The following is an 18869-nucleotide window of genomic DNA, read 5'->3' on the forward strand; positions in this document are numbered from 1 at the left end:
TGGAGGTTCCATCATGCTGTGGGGCCAGTGCCGGTGTCTTGCCGAGAAAGTTCCCTCGGCGGATAAGTTTCCCCCCCCTGTACTGCGCAGGCGCAGCGCCTGCGCAGTACCAGCTACCAGCAGCCGCCGGAGATAGCCGAGCGACAAAATCCACAATCAGCTGTACACGGCGCCTGCGCCCTGGGTCCAGGTTCCTTCCCCACCATCCAAGTGGACCTAGAGGGGGAATCTAAAAGCCGAGCCAAGCGAGGCCGTGCCCAAAGCGTGGCGAGCGGCCCTCTTACAGGCGCCGTGTACAGCTGATTTTCCCCTATTTATCTTCGGCTATTTCCGCCGGATCCTACTGCGCAGCGCCTGCGCAGTAGGGGGGGTCCTTATCCGCCGAGTGGAACTTTCTCGGCAGAACACCGGTACTGGGATTCTGGTTAAAGTTGAGGGTTGCATGGATTCCACTCAATATCAGCAGATTCTTAAGAATAATGTTGAGGGATCAGTCACAAAGTTGAAGTTATGCCGGGGCTGGATATTTCAACAAGACAACGACCCAAAACACTGCTCAAAATCTACTCGGGCATTTATGTAGAGGAACAAGTACAATGTTCTGGAATGACCATTCCAGTCCCCAGACCTGAATATCATTGAACATCTGTGGGGTGATTTGAAGCGGCCTGTCCATGCTTGGCAACCATCAAATCTAACTGAACTGGAGATGTTTTGTAAGGAGGAATGGTCCAAAATACATTCATCCAGAATCCAGACACTCATTACAGGCTATAGGAAGTGTCTAGAGCAGTGGTTCTCAACCTTTCTAGTGCTGTGACCCCTTGATAAAATTTCCCAGGTTGTGGGGTCTCCTAACAGTAAAATTATTTTCGTAGCATGGGTTGTCAGCACCCAAGGCAAGACATGTAATTTGCGCCCTTAACCCACGGACATTTAGCGCTCCCTGAGTCCCTTCCACTCGTACAATATTGAAACCCCTTATGGTACATTTCACGATGTACCACTCTCTCTCTTTGTTTTCCTTTCTTTCCCTTTTATCTCTCTCTATCCCAATTTCCTGCTTTTTCCCCATCCCTCTCTCTAGCCATCTTTATTGTTCTTTCTCTTATTCTTTCTCTCCCTTTTTTCTTTGTTCCTCCCCCTCTTTTCCACTCCGTTCCATGTATTCTCTATTTTTATTCCTTCTCTTACTCCTTAGTGGGGGTAGGGGGAATGGGATGAGTGGCAATGCTGGGGGGAGTTCTGATCAGCCAACTTAGGTGCTCTTGATTAAGGTCATCTGCTGATCTGAGAACTGTAGTGGGGACTTTTAATGGCAACTATAATCACAGGTAGTGTTACTGTGTCTCCGGCTTCACTGTGTCTCAGACTTTTTGGTGTCTCACAGCAGTGACACCTATGCCAAAATCAGGAGATAGGGTCTCCTCCAGCTCCTCCCACTTCACATTCCTCACCAGTCAGCTGACCTCCAGTCTCTGCCCCCCAGCCATGCCGTGAACTGAATGGATGGCTGCTAAGAGGCCGAGTGGGCGGCTGCGGGTGCCAGGAACAGCTCAGCTGGGCGGCCACAGGCTTCAGGGACAGCCCTGCTGGTCGGCTGCAAAAAGCCTGAGAGAGCAGGGCGGGCTTCAGAAACGGCTCAGGATTCGGTGACCCCTGGCAAATCATCATTTGTCCCCTGAGGGGGTCCCGACCCCCAGGTTGAGAACCACTGGTCTAGAGGCTATTTCTGCTAAAGGAGACTAAATATTGATGTGATTTTTCTGTTGGGGTGCCCAAATTTATGCACCTGTCTAATTTCGTTTTGATGCATATTGCGCATTTTCTGTTAATCCAATAAACCTCATTTCACTACAGAAATATTACTGTGTCCTTCAGTTATTTGATAGATCAAAATGAAATTGCTGATCCAAACACCCAAATATTTATAAATGACAATCATGGAAATTGTCAGGGGTTCATAAACTTTTGCATACAACTGTGTGTGTGTGTGTAATATACATAATATGTGTGTGTGTGTGTATGTATATATATATATATATATATATATATATATATATATATAAATATTTTTTTTTAAATCATAGATTTTTATCCATCCTGGTTTTGGTTCAGTAATTAATTATGCAATCAATGTACATTATATACAATCTCACCTGGTCTCATGGTTTCCTACATACATTTTCTGACCTCCAGTCGTTGTACCTTGAGACAACTGATCATTTTGGTAGCCTGTCCATTCCCCTCAGGGTTTGCCATTAAACATGGTTCAGTTAACTACCCAGTGACTGCGGTATGCAACTAAAAAAAGTTTAAAGAAAATACATAAACTACACAATTGGTGTTTGTATCTCCTATAATACACCCTTAAATACAATGTAACTAGTAATGTTATGGTAGTCTCTCCCACCTTCAGGTGAATAAATTATCCAAATAGTGCCCTCCATTCTTCATGTAAACTTGAAAGACCAAGTTATGTCAAATGCTTTTATGGAAATTGAAACTTAGTCATAGTCATTCTATAAATAGCCCTATATATCGAGAAAATACATAAGTTCCATAAAAGTTCCACATTCTTTACAGAAAGGGATTACTTAACATCAAATTTCCTTTGAAGGTAATCAAGTCTCACTGTTTACCCCAATACATGATCCACCTGTAATGTACATATAACATGCCAGTCTCCCATATGGTGCCTAATATACTATTGCTGTAATTTTGAGTAATACCAAAAGTGATATTTACATTTCATCCAATTAGTGTTTTTTTAAATATTACCTTCTAGGGAAAGTGTAAGATCATTAAACCCATGTACAAACAACCACGAGAGGATATAGGCGTTCAAGCTTACGCATCTGCTTGGCATAATGTCATAAAAGGCACAAGGAAAAGTGGCCAGGGCATTACTCCAGGTTTCTTAGATGTTATACTAGATATTCACTTATATAGTTACAGAGTTGTAGCCAGTCGCCCCAAATGATCATGTATACTAGTAGAACTAAATGCAACTTTTTATTTTGTCCCCATTAGAGGATATCTGCACTATTTCTGTTCTGGGATCAACTCAAAATGTGGGATTTTCTTTTACTTTCGGTGACCATGATAAACAGGAGGAGTAGAGAAGGTGAATCTCTCTAAGGGCCAGTTCACACCAGTGTGTTTTTTTTTTTCTGCATCAAAAACGCATAGAAAGTAGGTTGTATGGTTTTCAATGGCATAGTTCACACCAGTGCTTCCAGTTCCAGAAAAAAGAGTAGAACACGTTGCATTTTTCCTGCACTGGACTGTACTGGAACGCTGTAAAAAGCATTGGGAACGCACCAAAAATGCACTTTAACACCCATGTTCTTTAAGGTTAAGGAAAAAAAGGGGGTGGAAATGCACTGGACTGAATCAAAGACGCACTGGAACGCATCAAAAACGCACTGGAACACCCATGTTCTTATTTAAGGTTAAGGAAAAAGAGGGGGGGGGGGGCAAATGCACTGGACTGCATCAAAAACGCACTGAAACACCCATGTTCTTAAGGTTAAGGAAAAAAAGGGAGGGGAAATGTACTAGACTGCATCTGGAACGCATCAAAAACGCGCATACAAAAAAGCATCTGGAGCGCATCCGAACTGAGTTTCTATGGTGTGAACTGGCCCTAACAGGGACACAGAAGGCAAAAAAAAAAAAAAAAAAACCCTTTTGACTTTATCATAGCGGAACATTGAAAAATCAGCCTACTTACCTACACTAAGATTATCCCCAGGGCTGTCCTCCATCTCTAGACCACAAGGTGAATATAGGGAAGGGGGGAGTGCAGGTTAACCCCCTTCCACACCTTGTGAGTATGTCCCTGCACTGCGTGCCCTCAGTCCCCCTCCTCTTATGTGCCACATCTTGAGCACCACTCATTGCGGTGTGTGATGTCACCATGACATCAAGTGTGCATGTCCATTCACGTGTGTCAGGCCGAGCATGGCGCAGGGACCGCCACAGGTCCAATGGACCACATACTCCACCAACTGGGTCTGCCCCACCAGCTCCCATGAACTGCAGATGAAAATTTATCGTCCTGGTCTGAAAGAGGCAAAAGGGGCCAAAAGGCATCCACCATGTACAGATCTTTAATTAGGCATGAGCAGCGCCGGTGGCCACACAGAGCCCGGCAGCATATAGCTGTTTAACCAGGATTTCAGTAGAGAAGCAAAAAACGTGCCCCTGGGAGACAGTAGTCCACTGCACACGGTGGACTGCTGTCTCCCAGGGGCACATTTGGCACCTTTCAGGGGGGAGCAAATACCTGTCTAATAATGCTCCCATTTCCGGGCATAGATACCTGCAGGTATCTACGCCACTCCCCCCGCTGTCTTCTGGGAGACACACGGGTCACAGGAGACAGCAGGGACCAGTGGGAATTCGCAGCGCGAGTCGCACATGCGCAGTAGAGAACCGGGAAGTGAAGTCTCAAGGCTTCACTTCCTGATTCCCTTATGAAGATGGCGGCGGCAGCACCCGAGAGCCGAGGGACAGATTGGCTTCAGGTGCTGACATCGCGGGCGCTTTGGACAGGTAAGTGTCCATATTTTAAAAGTCAGCAGCTGCAGTATTTGTAGCTGCTGACTTAAAAAAAAAAAAAAAAATTGGCGGAACTCTGCTTTAGGCTGGGTTCACACTGGTGCGACACGACAGCCGTCCTACTTTGGATCCGACTTTGCCCTGCGACATGAAGTCGGCATGTGTCCGACTTTCAATGAACGGGGATCCGACTTGGATCCCCGCCAATGCCGGCACTGTGTTTGGTATGAATCTTTAGGGGGGAACTCCGCGCCAAATTTTAAATAAAAAACCGGCATGGGTTCCCCCTCCAGAGGCATACCAGGCCCTTGGGTCTGGTATGGACCTTGAGGGGAACCCCCTACGCCGAAAAAACGGCGTGGGGGGTCGCCCCCAATCCATACCAGACCCTTATCCGAGCACGCAGCCCGGCCGGACAGGAATGGGGGTGGGGACGAGCGAGCGCCCCCCCCCCCTCCTGAACCGTACCAGGCCGCATGCCCTCAACATGGGGGGTGGTGCCTTGGGGGAGGGGGGCGCGCTGCGGCCCCCCCACCCCAAAGCACCTTGTCCCCATGTCGATGAGGACAAGGGCCTCTTCCCGACAACCCTGGCCGTTGGTTGTCGGGGTCTGCGGGCGGGGGGCTTATCGGAATCCGGGAGCCCCCTTTAATAAGGGAGCCCCCAGATCCCGGCCCCCCACCCTATGTGAATGAGTATGGGGTACAGCGTACCCCTACCCATTCACCTAGGAAAAAAGTGTCAATTTAAAAAAAAAACACTACACAGATTTTTAAAGCATTTTATTAGACAGCTCCGGGGGTCTTCTTCCGACTTCGGGGGTCTCTCCGGTTCTTCTCCACGCTCTCCGGATCTTCTGCCGGGCTCCTCCGCTCTCTTCTGCTCTTTTGCCGCTCTTTTGCTAAAGCGGAGGAGCCCGGTCTTCAATCTTCTGCCTTCTGCCTTCTGCCTTCTGCCTTCTGCCTTCTGCCCTCTTCTCCTGATGTTGACACGACGCTCTCTGGGGCTAGAATGCTCTCTGTGCGCTCTGCTCTGACTTATATAGGCGGTGACCCCGCCCCCTTATGCCGTCACAGTCCCTGGGCATGCTGGGACTGTGACGTTTTAGGGGGCGTGGTCATCGGGTGATGACCACGCCCCCTAAAACGTCACAGTCCCAGCATGCCCAGGGACTGTGACGGCATAAGGGGGCGGGGTCACCGCCTATATAAGTCAGAGCAGAGCGCACAGAGAGCATTCTAGCCCCAGAGAGCGTCGTGTCAACATCAGGAGAAGAGGGCAGAAGGCAGAAGATTGAAGACCGGGCTCCTCCGCTTTAGCAAAAGAGCGGCAAAAGAGCAGAAGAGAGCGGAGGAGCCCGGCAGAAGATCCGGAGAGCGTGGAGAAGAACCGGAGAGACCCCCGAAGTCGGAAGAAGACCCCCGGAGCTGTCTAATAAAATGCTTTAAAAATCTGTGTAGTGTTTTTTTTTAAATTGACACTTTTCCTAGGTGAATGGGTAGGGGTACGCTGTACCCCATACTCATTCACATAGGGTGGGGGGCCGGGATCTGGGGGCTCCCTTATTAAAGGGGGCTCCCGGATTCCGATAAGCCCCCGCCCGCAGACCCCGACAACCAACGGCCAGGGTTGTCGGGAAGAGGCCCTTGTCCTCATCAACATGGGGACAAGGTGCTTTGGGGTGGGGGGCCGCAGCGCGCCCCCTCCCCCAAAGCACCAACCCCCCATGTTGAGGGCATGCGGCCTGGTACGGTTCAGGAGGGGGGGGGGCGCTCGCTCGTCCCCACCCCCATTCCTGTCCGGCCGGGCTGCTTGCTCGGATAAGGGTCTGGTATGGATTGGGGGGGACCCCCACGCCGCTTTTATCGGCGTAGGGGGTTCCCCTCAAGATCCATACCAGACCCAAGGGCCTGGTATGCTCTTGGAGGGGGAACCCATGCCGGTTTTTTATTTAAAATTTGGCGCGGAGTTCCCCCTCAAGAACATCTGAGCACAAGTCGCGTGCCAAAGTCGGATCATGCAAGACGGCAATCCGACTTTGATCCGACTTCAATGATAGTCAATAGGCTGAAGTAGGATCAAAGTCGGACCAAAGTAGTACAGGGAGCATTTCTAAAGTCGGAACGACTTGTGTCGGACCAGTTAGGACGGCTCCCATAGGGAAACATTAAATTTCACACGTCATGCGACATGAGCTCCCAATGTCGGAGCGTTTGTCGGACCAGTGTGAACCCAGCCTTAAGGTAACAAAGAAGGTAGTTTTCCACCAGACAAGTACTGGAGTTCCTCCAGCTTAATTAACTTAAAATAGGTGTGAACAGTAGCTTGTAAAGGTCATATTACAATGTCGGAAGCCAAGCATTGCATATGAACGTAGTGATCCCTGCAGCTGTGGATGTATTCAGCAACAATCTTCAGCCCGGGAATTGGAAAGGACCATTCTGGACAGGATGTCGGACTAACTGGCCAATTGTCTCACTCTGTAAACAGAACAGAAAAATCATGTGACCGTTATCAGAGCCGAGCATTATATTGTGCTTACATTTGAATTTTCAGTGCATAATACATGATGGTGTTTGTTTATCTTGTAACGCTCTTTGTTCTAGTATTATGAAGTTAAAGCTTACATTCAAGAAAGAGAAGAGCTTAATTCTTTAGATAAGTATGCTTAAATGATAAGTGCAGTAATCATCTATCAGCCATTCAGTTCACAGTCACTATTTGCTTAGGCAGGTTGTGGGGCTTGGTAGGCACTGTGGATGCAAAGAGGCTTAAAGTACAGTATATTTAAATACAGAGACAAAGAGGTTAGTTGTCGTGTCTGCATTCATTCTCTTTAGGCCCCGTTCACATTAGCCATCCAATCTGGTCTGCCTGTCCATTTTTCAGGTGAACCCAAACTGACCTTACATTCTTTTCTATGGCCAATCCAATCAATCTGGCAAAAACAATCGGAAAGGGATTCGTTCCTCTCCGTCTGGCCCTATCAGATCGGAGGGCAGTCAGGTGTAATCGGACAACAGGTCTATTTACATGCGACTGCCCGCGGAGCATAGCGGGCTGTGTTGACTCTGCATAAGCGGGCAGATCCCCTGCTGAGAATACCCGATCTGCCCCAAGTGAAATGGCCTTTTTTTCTGTTATTTTCACCCAATACACCTGGGAAACATGACACTTTGCACTCTCCAATTTCAGTAAATCAACCTTTTTCTGTCTCTGGGTAGCTACACGGTCCTCCAGTATTTCTATGGAAGCAGCTATGATAACCCCCCCCCCCCCCCCATGTTTATTTACTTTTATTACAGGTACTTGTATAGCACTGTCAATTTATGCAGTGCTTGAGATATATACTGTGTGCATGTGTATATATTGTACATTCACATGAGTCCCTGCCCTCAAGGAGCTTACAATTTTGAAAGACTTTAAACACATCTTTGTTGTTCATCTCTGTTACATGGGGGAGGTGGGATTAGTAGTTACACAAGACAAGATTGCTTTTGCAAGATAAGCAGGAATTTTCTGTGCTTGCTAAAACGTTCTTGGCCTACAAAATGGAAACGAATGCAGCTGCCACCTCTAGGGACTGGCAATCTGCACTATATTACATTCTCGTTCCTGGGTTTAGTTTTGCTTTAAATTTACTTTGTTTTGTCAATATATGGCCTGTCCTTCCCTTTTTTTAGCAACCCTGTGTGTTCATCCTAGCCAAATGTTTGCTAACTGTAAAAAAAAAAAAAAAAAAAAAAATTAGAATTACAGGCTAAACCTGACTAGTTTTAAAAAAAAATGCACCTTCACCGCACCTAACATCTATGCTGACTAGCTTGTGTAGGAAAGCTGTATATACTTTATTATACCTTTTTCCAGCCTACTACAGTCATGTGATCTCCCCTGTGTCAGTTAATAGAGGCTGTAGGGGAGAGGTGGGAGCACAAACAATGGATGGCCCATGGGAACCTATGGGTGACATCACTGCACCCAGGCATTCCCAGCTGTTGAGCACTCTCTCCTCTCCCATGCAGCTGCTGCTGGCTGACAAGGGGAGATCATGTGACTGGAGTGGCCTAAAAAATGTGTAGTGTGTGTGTGTATAATATAATATATATATATATATATATATATATATATATATATATAATATATTTTCAAACCTTTCTTTCACTGGTTAGTCAGCATAGGGGTTAGGAGGGAGAATGGAACAGTTTTAAGACTAGTTAGGTTTCTGTTCTCTTGGGAGAAAAAAACACTCGTATAGAGCATTTTTGTACAAAGTTTAGGAGAGTTTTAAGTTTTTTTGCTGCCTCCAAGCTCCAATCAGAAACGCAACCAGAAGGGTTTTTTTTTCTTGCCTCTAAATATTAAACTCAAAATATGCCTCTTAACGTCCTAATTTGCATGGACACACAGGATAACATTGAGCTGCTTCTACAGAAAGAACACAAAACTCCTGTAAAAGCAGCGATTTTTTTTTTTTTTTTTTTTTTTTTTTTAAGCCAGTGTGCATGGAGCCTTAATGTTTTACAGAGCCTTTTGTTTTAAGAATAAGAGAGGGGAGCAATGACAGGCATAATGCAGTAGCACTAAGCAGGAAGTGGTACCTATTCAAATAACACACATGGCAATTCCCATGCACATAAAATTACAGGCTATACATAGAAACAAGGTGTATAACATGTTAACATTCATTGGTAAGATTATTTACTTTAATATGTAACTTCAGAAAAAACACAATTTTCTGATTTTGATGAGAGTCCTGTTAAAGTTGTTTGGTAAAAATAACAAACATGTCATACTTGCCTGTTCTGGGTAGTGGTTTAGCGCAGAGCAGCCCAGATCCTCCTTCTTAGGTCCCGCTTCGGCGCTCCTGGCCCCTCCCTTCTGTTCAGTGCCCCCACATCAAGCAGCTTGCTATGGGGGCATTCGAGCTGAGCTGCAGCTCCCTGTGTCTATTCAGACACAGAGCCGTGGGCCAGCCCGCCCCCTCTCTCTCCTCTTTGGCTCACTGACTTTGAAAGCAGCGGGAGCCAATGGCACTTTGCTGCTGTCTCTCATGCAACATTGATGGATCAAGTTGGGGCTCACGTAAGTATTAGGGGGGTTGAGGGCGGCTGCTGCACACAGAAAGCTTTTTATCCTAATGCATAGAAAACTTCTGCCTTTGCAACCACTATAAGACCTCTGGGAGGTTTTTCTTACTGTTTACCCTCTGGGAATAGTTGCCCTTTCCTGTAGATATTTTATCACCAGATCAATCGTTTCAGTTGAAAGGATTTCACTTTACTCATGTGTTGGTGAAATTCCTGAATTTTAGATTGCTTCCCCCTGTCTGATCCAGTGACAGAGGCTACCAGGATAGAACTGAGAGTGAATCTCCGTGAAGTGACCCTGTATAAAAGGAAACACTGCCACTTTGCTTCTCCTAGGATGCATCAAGTATTGGATCCTTTGGGTGGGTTCAATACCCCCCTGGTTCCTCCCGATGACTTGTACATTCTGTAGTGACCTACAAGTTAGCGGGAGGAACTACAGCATGTGGCAGGGGAGCAGATATTCTACACACCCACAATTGTAGAATATCTGCTGCAGTCTGAGGAAAAGTAATTTAGCCGTACTTCAACACATGGCCTACTGAAAAGGGAAGTATATTCCCTCTGTTAAAGCAGAATTCCACCCAAAAGTGGAACTTCCGCTTTTAAGGATTCCTGACCCCCTGACATGCCACATTTGGCATGCCATTTTTTTCCGGGAGGGGGCACCTAGTTTTGACAGGTACTGATTTTTGTGCCTAAATATGCAACACAGGGGTTGCTTTACTAAAAATGGACTATCATTGAAGTCAGATCAAAGTAGGATCCTTGTCCTAACCATCCGAGTTTTGACATCTGACATGGTGAGTACAGCAGCAGTAAAAGGAATTTATGTCACACTGGGATTGTTTTGATTGGTCAAAGGACAAATCAGACTATCACAAAGTTGGATCAAAGTAGTGACCTGTTCTTTTAAGTCGGATGGATGTAGGACTGATTTTGCAGAGCAAAGTAGGACGATAGTCGTATAACTCATGTAGTATCAGTGTGAACCCAGCCTTAGACCCCTTTCACACTTGTGCGATTTTGCCATGATTTTACCGCAGTTTTGCGTGATTTTGCCGCGATTTGGGATCAGTACTACTTTGTAAGGAGTTTACAGGGTTGGGGTTTACAAATGCTTTGACCCTCAGCTTGTGGTTACAAAGTCTTACTGAAATCGTGCAGGGACTACTTTGAAGTCGGCACGATTTAAAGTCCTGCCAATATGAATGGTAGTGATTGAAAATCATGGATAATGACTTGTCATGCGATTTTGCAGTACAAAATCGTGGGACAAGTCGTGTAAGTGTGAAAGGGGCCTAAGGCTCTCTTTACACCTAGACGTTTTTGGGCGTTTTTCTGCTGTAAGCCTCGGCTCTAAACGCCCAACAAGACAAATCCTTAAGCCTCGTACACACGATCAGATTTTCCCACGGGAATTGTGTGTTGACAGACTGTTGGCCTAAAATCCGACTGTTTGTACGCTCCATTGGACAATTGTTGTCGGATTTTCCACGGATAAATGTTGGATGGCAGGCTTATAAATTTCCTGCAGACAAATGTCTGTTGTCAGATTTTCCGATCGTGTGTACTCAAGTCTGTCAGACAAAAGTCCAAAGTACAAACAAGCATGGTCAGAATCAGTGCTCATCAAACACAACATTAGCAGAAGGTGCCCAAAGGGTGACGCTAAAGAGCTGAAAAGCCACGTAGTACGTCACTACGTTCGTGTTTGTTGGCCGACAATTGTGTGCCATTTGTATGCAAGACAGGTTCCTGGCCAACGCCCTTCGGACAAAAGTCTGACGTTTTGTCTGCAGAAAATCCAATCATGTGTACGAGGTTTTAGGCTCTGTTCACACCTAGGCGTTTTTCTGCTCTAAGCCTCAGCTCTAAAAACGCCCAACAAGACAAATCCCATTCATTTCAATGACCCCTGTTCACATCTGGGCGTCCTGTCACCTAAAGCAAAACGCCCGTTGCTCCAAAAAGTACATGAGCTTTTTTTTTTTTTTTTTTGGCAGATTACAGGCGTTTTACTGCTTTTACATTGGTGACCTTTTATCCTTGAAAACACCTGTATAAAAACACTGCAAAATTCTGCAAAAACACCAGAAAAACACCTGTAAAATTGCAACGCCTAGATTTGTACAGAGCCTTACTAAATGAGCCATGCATGGTGAATAAATGTTAAAATCTAGGGCTTCAAGCTTCATGAACATACGCAGCCTGTACCCTTTCTTTACTCCCCTAATAGTTTCTGTTTCCTTCTTGGGACGGTCCCTTCACCATTTTCTGGAAACCAAGGTTTAATTTTTTTTTTCTTTACTTCAGTACACAATGCAGTGCGAACTGCAAAAGCATGAAGTATAGTACTGTAGTGTTTACCACAACCTTTGCACTTCTTTAACATTCATTTAAATTGCTTCTGTCTGCATTGCTTATTTCTCAAGTATAAATGTGCTGTTGCTAGGCAGTAGTACTATTGTGTTCAGTTGTTTACAGATTCTTGAAATGAATTGTATTTTCCTTTACCTAGGGAAAAAAAAAAAAAAAAAAATATATATATATATATAATTACACACACACTATGTATTTGGTAATTTTATATTTCTAAAGAATGCATATCCATGCAACCTACAAGTTACGACACATTTCTTTTTTTTTTTCTGCTATTTTAAAAAAGGACAAATGTATGTAAAAAATAATGCATTGCCATTAAAATCTGCACCCAGCTATAATTTTCTAAAGCTGCCAAAAGAATTTCAAATTTCAACCAGGTAACACTTTTTTTTTTTTTTTAGTTTGTAGATAGGATTTCTGAGAACCACAGAAGTCCATACAGAGCTTAAAATAAAATTTCAGGTAGACCCTTGTATGCTTCTGCATTTCTATAAAAAGCCGAAGTGTCGTTTTTTTTTTTTTAATGACATACTTTGTGCAGCTGTTTGCTTAAAAATGTAACCCCTTACTCAGGGTGGATTTGATTTAAATCGCTAGTAAAAAGGCTCGATTTAAATCATAATTTTTAAAGAGCAACTGTCCTCTCTGACCCGCTGTCGACTCAACGACAGTCCCAGTCACTTTAGTGGGACGGCTGGTGACGCGGCAGCAGAAGGTCAGTGGATGTCTGTAACAGGCGCTGCCATGATGGATCTGAAATGACAGGTCCTTTTAAATGTAAGGACTCATTCATGCTGGATGTTAGAATCTTTAATATTTGCAAACAAAATGAAGGTTTCCTATTTAGAATAAGCTGTCAGGTTAGTAAAACAGCGATCTGAGAACCGATTCAATCATACAGTTTGTAGTGTTCATAGATTTGCAAAATAATGGGATAAAGGAGTATTCCTGAACCTTGTTTTATCTCATGGTTACTGTAAAATTGTGTGAATGCATCAATGCAGCACATGTTATCTCAGCTTGCAGAGTTTGGATTCATCAAATGAGTTTACCAAAAATGTAAATATTGCAGAATATACAGCCTCATGCCACACAACTAAGCTCCATTTCATGCTGGATAAACTAAATTATTAATGTATCCTAAATAATTTTTTTTTTTTTTTTTTTTAGATTTTTACTCCAAAAGCATTTTATTAAACACAATTTAATAAAAATCAAAATAATCATTGATTTTTATCCACCCTGCCCTTACTATTTTTCTCCCTCCCTGCTCTACAGTGGACATTTATTACCTTGTATTGCAATGACAGCCACTAGTCTTGTGGGCTGTCATTGCATCGCCTGAAAAAGTGCCTGAAAAGCTCATGAAAGTCTATTTCCATTAAAATCAATGAATGCTTTCACACTGGGGCAGTGCACTGGCAGGGCGGTGAAAAAACACCCCTCTCCATTGAAATGAATGGAAAGCTCTTCAAAAGTGCCTGAAAAGCTCTTCAAAAGAGCTCAGTGTTTTACTGGCAGTTTACAAGCGCCTCAGTGTGAAAGGGACCTTACTCTTCCTTCTTAGATCAAAGGGATAAACTTCTGTATGAAAAAAAAAATCCAGGCAGTCTGCCGAGTTTTTAACAACGTGAAAAAGCAGGAAGTTTAGCCACTGAAAGTCTAAATCTTTTTCTGACACTTGTTTCTTAAGTTAAAATCCACATTTTTTGCTAGAAAATTACTTGGAACCCCCAAACATTATATATATTTTAGCAGAGACCCTAGGGAATAAAATGTCAATTGCTGCAATATTTTATGTTACACTGTATTTGCCCAGCGGTCTTTCAAACGCAATTTTTTGGGAAAAAATACACTTCAATTAATTTTAAAAAAACGTAAAGTTAGCCCAGTTTTTTTTATTTTAATGTGAAAGATGATGTTACACTGCGAGAATTGTGAGAGAATCGTGATTTATCTGCTAAGCAAAAAAATTGTGATTCTCATTTTAGCAAGAATCGTGCAGCTCTACTAGGGGTACCGTTTTACTGTTCCAACAACGGTACTAATCACGCTGACCGTTAAAAAAAAAAAAAAAAATTATTTTGCCTTACTTTTATTCACCTTTTATTTTTAACCCCAGTTCCACACTCACCCCTGCTCCCAAAGCCTTCTGGGATACTGACAGGACAAATGCCAGTAGGCTGCAGGAGTAGGACACATGGTTGGTGGAAGGGGCTGGCGCACGTTATCGCGGGTAAGCGCTCTGAACCTGAAGAAGCAGCCAACCAAGGTGGTGGTACAAGACCCAAACTGTGACACCTGAGCAGTGGGTCACATGAGGAGAATGATGGACTCGCTTCACAGATGAGTATTTGAAGTGCAAGGGGCTACCTGACTGGATACAGAGTTTTGGTAGAACTAAAATTGTACAAAGATTGTTATGTGTATGGTGAGCTTTGCGTTCATTTTTCCAAAGGCATGTTACATGTATTAGTCATAAGTGAAAAGAACGTTACCTTTTTTAAAGTATATTCTGTAAGCACACCATTCACCTCGCACCCTAGTATTCAAATATCAGGGACAAATGTAACTTTTTGAATGGCTTTTTCTGTATCCACCATTGTATGTATCTTGTGACTGTGTTGGAGTAGCTGTTCTGTAAAGCAGGAGTCTTGAGTTAGTGATGTGTTTGCTGCTATTGTACAATGCTCATCCGCAGCGGACCTTCCTGGTCCAGCACCCCATATCCTGAATTTGTGGTTGTGGAATTGCTTTTACATCGTTGCATATTTTATTAAATGTCTTCTACAGGAAAGTGGCAGAGCTTTATATCATGATATTATCGTGCTCATCTCAATTACCATTGTTACTTAGGATACAAATTGCTGACAAAAGCAAGTTCTCATGGAGTGTTTTGTCTGCGCCCTTGGTGTATTGAGAGAGATGTGTGCATTGATGTCACCAATGAAGGTTATATTTTTGACAGATTATCAATGTAGGCAGTGTAATACCTCACGGGTAATACGTGCGAGAGACTGTTGTGGTTGCTCCATTTCCAGAGACAATGTATTCAGAACTGCTTGTAATGGACGTGTCATTTTTGTATTTTTTTTTCTTGTTTTATCTTTCTTAGGAAAACTGGTTTAAAATACAGAATTTAAAGCACAAAAAAAACAATTTTGCGGATTTATCATGTATATTTGTAGAAAGTGGATTCCATTTTTTAAAATAGGAAATGGTAACTCACCAGAAAAAGAAAAAAAAAATGTGCTGTCTAGAATAGCATCTAGTGCACTTATAACATTATCAGGGCAGGATAAACCATTAGAGAGAAAAGAGACTTCCACCATGCCAAATGTAGAGTGTGGTGGTCCCATCCCTAGTGTTATAGAACAAGAGGATACCCCCTGAATCGGACTTTGACAGACCACCAACTCAATGATAAAAAAATATCTTTAATGATCAGAATAAAAAAGACAAGTGTCGTCTACACATTGCATAAATGTATAAAATACATCACAAAGAAACCAATACAAAAAAATAAATAAATAAATACAGGTACAGATCAACATATGTACTGTCCTAAGAGTAGTGTACCCTGATGCCCGACGCGTTTCCAGTATTCTGATACCTTCATCAGGGACTGAGAGTCGGTAATTTAACATATGTGTTAGTTCTAGTAGAATGATTCCACATTTGAGAAGCACCAAGAGCAAATAAGTCCCAATAAACCTGTAAGGTGGACGCCAGACCGCAATGACCGAATCCCAATTGCACTATGTCTGAAGCATCAATAGAGATTAATGGAGAAAGCATAGGACAAGCTGTCATACAGGCCTGGAATATGGGCTGAGTGACAAGCGGATAATATCCGAGCGTTCCTAGATAGACGTGTCCTGTAGCTGTCAGATTTCGGTGTGTGGCGTGCCCCCCTGTGTGTCGGTACCTTACAGGTTTATTGGGACTTATTTGCTGTTGGTGCTTCTCAAATATGGAATCATTCTACTAGAACTAACACATATGTTAAATTACTGACTCTCAGCCCCTGATGAAGGTATCAGAATACTAGAAACGCATCGGGCATCAGGTTACACTACATCTAGGAGAGTACATATGTTGATCTGTATTTATTATTATTTTTTTGTTTTGGTTTCTTTGGAATAAACCATTAGGCACAATTGACATGTGCCTATGGGTAGCTTTTCCCTGTATATTTATTGGCTATACTTTTTTATTTATCTTCAGTAGGAGCAATTTTTTAAGCCATGTTTGTGCTGGGAAAACAAGGAAACTGTTCTGTACATAAAAAGTAAGATGTATTATTTGGATGGTATGCCTACAGGCTCCAGCAATGGAGGAGATTCAGCCCTGAACATTGTACAGATTTCACATTGTGAAACTTGTACAAAGCAAATAAACCTTAAGTTGTACAGCATACATAAACTACATACTGCAAACTTCCACTGGAGCTCTGATTTAAGTGTTGTGTGTGGGGCATTCTCCTAATACAGTGCTCTGTATCGAAGGGGCTGGTTGCCCAAGATTTGCCTAGTTTTGGGAGCTTGTGGCAGTTTGGCAGGTGGGACTGAGAAGGTCAGAGTAAGTATTGGATGCCTATAGTGCTTTTATCAAGAAAATGTGTTATAGGAGTGACATGGTTGCTATGCATCAAGGTTTGCTAACCAATCTCTCTCAGTTGATATTGCAGACAATTTTTTGTTTTTTCTAGTTTTATGTAGGCTCAAGAGGGATCAAGCGGGGAATATGTCCATTAATACCCGCTGGATGGTCTGTGTCCACTCCGCTTATGTAGAGAGGACACAGACACAGCCCGCTGTTCTCTATGGGTGGTTGGATATAAACGGACTGCCTGTCCGTTTCCATTTGATCTGCAAGACGGATGGAGGACGGATCCCCAACCTACTGTTTTTGGACCGGATGTTGGTGGGTGTCCTTGAACACAATATCCGTTGACACCCACCACTCCATAAAGGAGACGAGTGTCCAATCGGGTCTGCCAGAAAAACTGACTTTTGTCTTGGTGACCATTATCACTAGGACAGAAAGTGAAAAAAGAAATGCAAAATGTGAAGCCTGTCATACACAGACTTTTTTTTCCATTCAACAGAGTCCTCCATGAAGGCTAAGAGTTGTGGATGAAGGAAGAACCCACTGCAACTTATTGTGTTCTTTTAGCTTTAGAGTTGTCGTCAGAGTAGGTAGTGAGGGGAAATTTTCCACTATTTCCCACTGTTCTGTTGACCAGGGTTAGTTATAGGGCCCTTTCACATGGGCGAAGCCGAATCCACTTGCCCAGCGGGGGATCTCTCTGCTGAACAGGCGGGTAACAGGTCTGTGTCCACTCCGCTATGCAAAACAACAGGGACAAAGTACCACTCTCCTCTATGGGGCAATCAGATGGAAACCGACTGTCTGTCCTTTGCTATCTGATCCACCGGGCGGATATGGAATAGGACCACCATCCATTTGTTTTTGGCAGACCGGATCGAATCAGATGGTGGTGGGTGTCAGTGGACATGTGCCTGCTGACACCTGCCGCTCCATAGAAGAGACTGGATGATCCGATCAGGTCCACCTGAAAAACTGACAGGTGGACCCAATTGGACAGCCTTTGTAACAGGGGCCATAAGCTGGCCATACACTGAGTGAATTTCAGATGGTTACTAAGAAAAGTTGTTGGCTGAACAGCAACTGCATTACAGGTACTGTTCAAGTATTCTGACAGCGGGCAGCACTGGCTGTCAGAATACAATAGCTAAAGAGTAAAATTCATCCATCTGCACTGTTAGCATGGATGGAGTAATCTGTTAGAAATCTATGGCTGTATAGCCAGCTTTACAATATATAAATGAAAGGTAATTATACTGGCTTCTGTTGTCTGACTCACTGAGCTGGAACACATATGCAGATCACAAAATTAGAGGTCCTTGCCTCATGGTTGTAGAATTAGTCAGATGGTTAGGAAGGTTGACAGTGGCAGCCTCCCTACTTCACTGACAGATTTTGAAATGTAAAATGTGGGGAAGGGTTAGATCATATAAGGGGGTTTTTTTTCCACTGCTGTCTATTCCTAATTTGGTAGATTCCCCAGCACGCTTTGCAATACTTACAGTATTCCTGCCAGAGGGAACACTTCTCAGTATTATCATGGTTCCATTTGACGCGCAAGGCTCCATTCACACTAGCGTGACTCCAAAGTCGCACAATTTCCAGTGCGACTTTGATTACGATGTTACACTCAATGGACCTAAGCCCCATAAAAAGTTGCTGCAAAGTAGGGCAGACGCTTTTTCAAAATCGCCGCGACTTTAAGTTGCACAGATCTGAATGGGTGCCATTGAAAAGAATGGCTGTTCAAAGTCACATGACAAATCGCACAAGGGTAAATGGAGCCTAAACTCTGGTGCTGAACCAGATCATTTATAAGAAGTATTTAAATATAATGCAGGTAGGGATGCACAGTTGTGGGCTGAAGAATGGATTGACAATTCTGTGGGGACCCCTGAATGAAAGGCAGCTGTTGATTATATTGAGGGGCCTATAAATAGAACCTACATGGATACAATTACATGTAATTGGTCTCCTGTTAGCTAGACTCTCTAGAGCACTCTACAAAATAAATACTAAAATGGTTCTATACTGGGAGGTGTTCCTTTTACTGTGATATAACATTTTATTATATCCAAAAAAGGAACATGCAGTGAACATATTTTGTGCAGTTTTTGCAGTTATACTGTGGAGCTGATTTACTAAAACTGGAGAGAGCAAAATCTGGTGCAGCTATGTATAGAAATAATAAATCGGCTGGTTGGTTTCTGTGCAGAGCTG

The 18869-nt window shown here is 43.6% G+C and overlaps 1 protein-coding gene across 6 annotated transcripts in view; it reads left to right on the forward strand.

Annotated features, from left to right (window-relative positions):
- Positions 1 to 18869, forward strand: part of EZH2 (enhancer of zeste 2 polycomb repressive complex 2 subunit) — a 91075-nt gene that overhangs the window by 9032 nt on the left and 63174 nt on the right. The window contains exon 1 of one of the 6 annotated variants that reach the window (XM_073630440.1): positions 4471 to 4560. The exons of the other annotated variants lie outside the window; for them this stretch is intronic. The gene's annotated coding sequence lies outside the window, so the exon portion shown is untranslated. Of the gene's footprint in view, positions 1 to 4470; positions 4561 to 18869 lie in introns of those variants that run through there. 6 annotated transcript variants of the gene reach the window in all.

The sequence above is a fragment of the Aquarana catesbeiana genome, linkage group LG05, assembly GCF_042186555.1.
Source record: "Aquarana catesbeiana isolate 2022-GZ linkage group LG05, ASM4218655v1, whole genome shotgun sequence".
Classification (NCBI taxonomy): domain Eukaryota; kingdom Metazoa; phylum Chordata; class Amphibia; order Anura; family Ranidae; genus Aquarana; species Aquarana catesbeiana.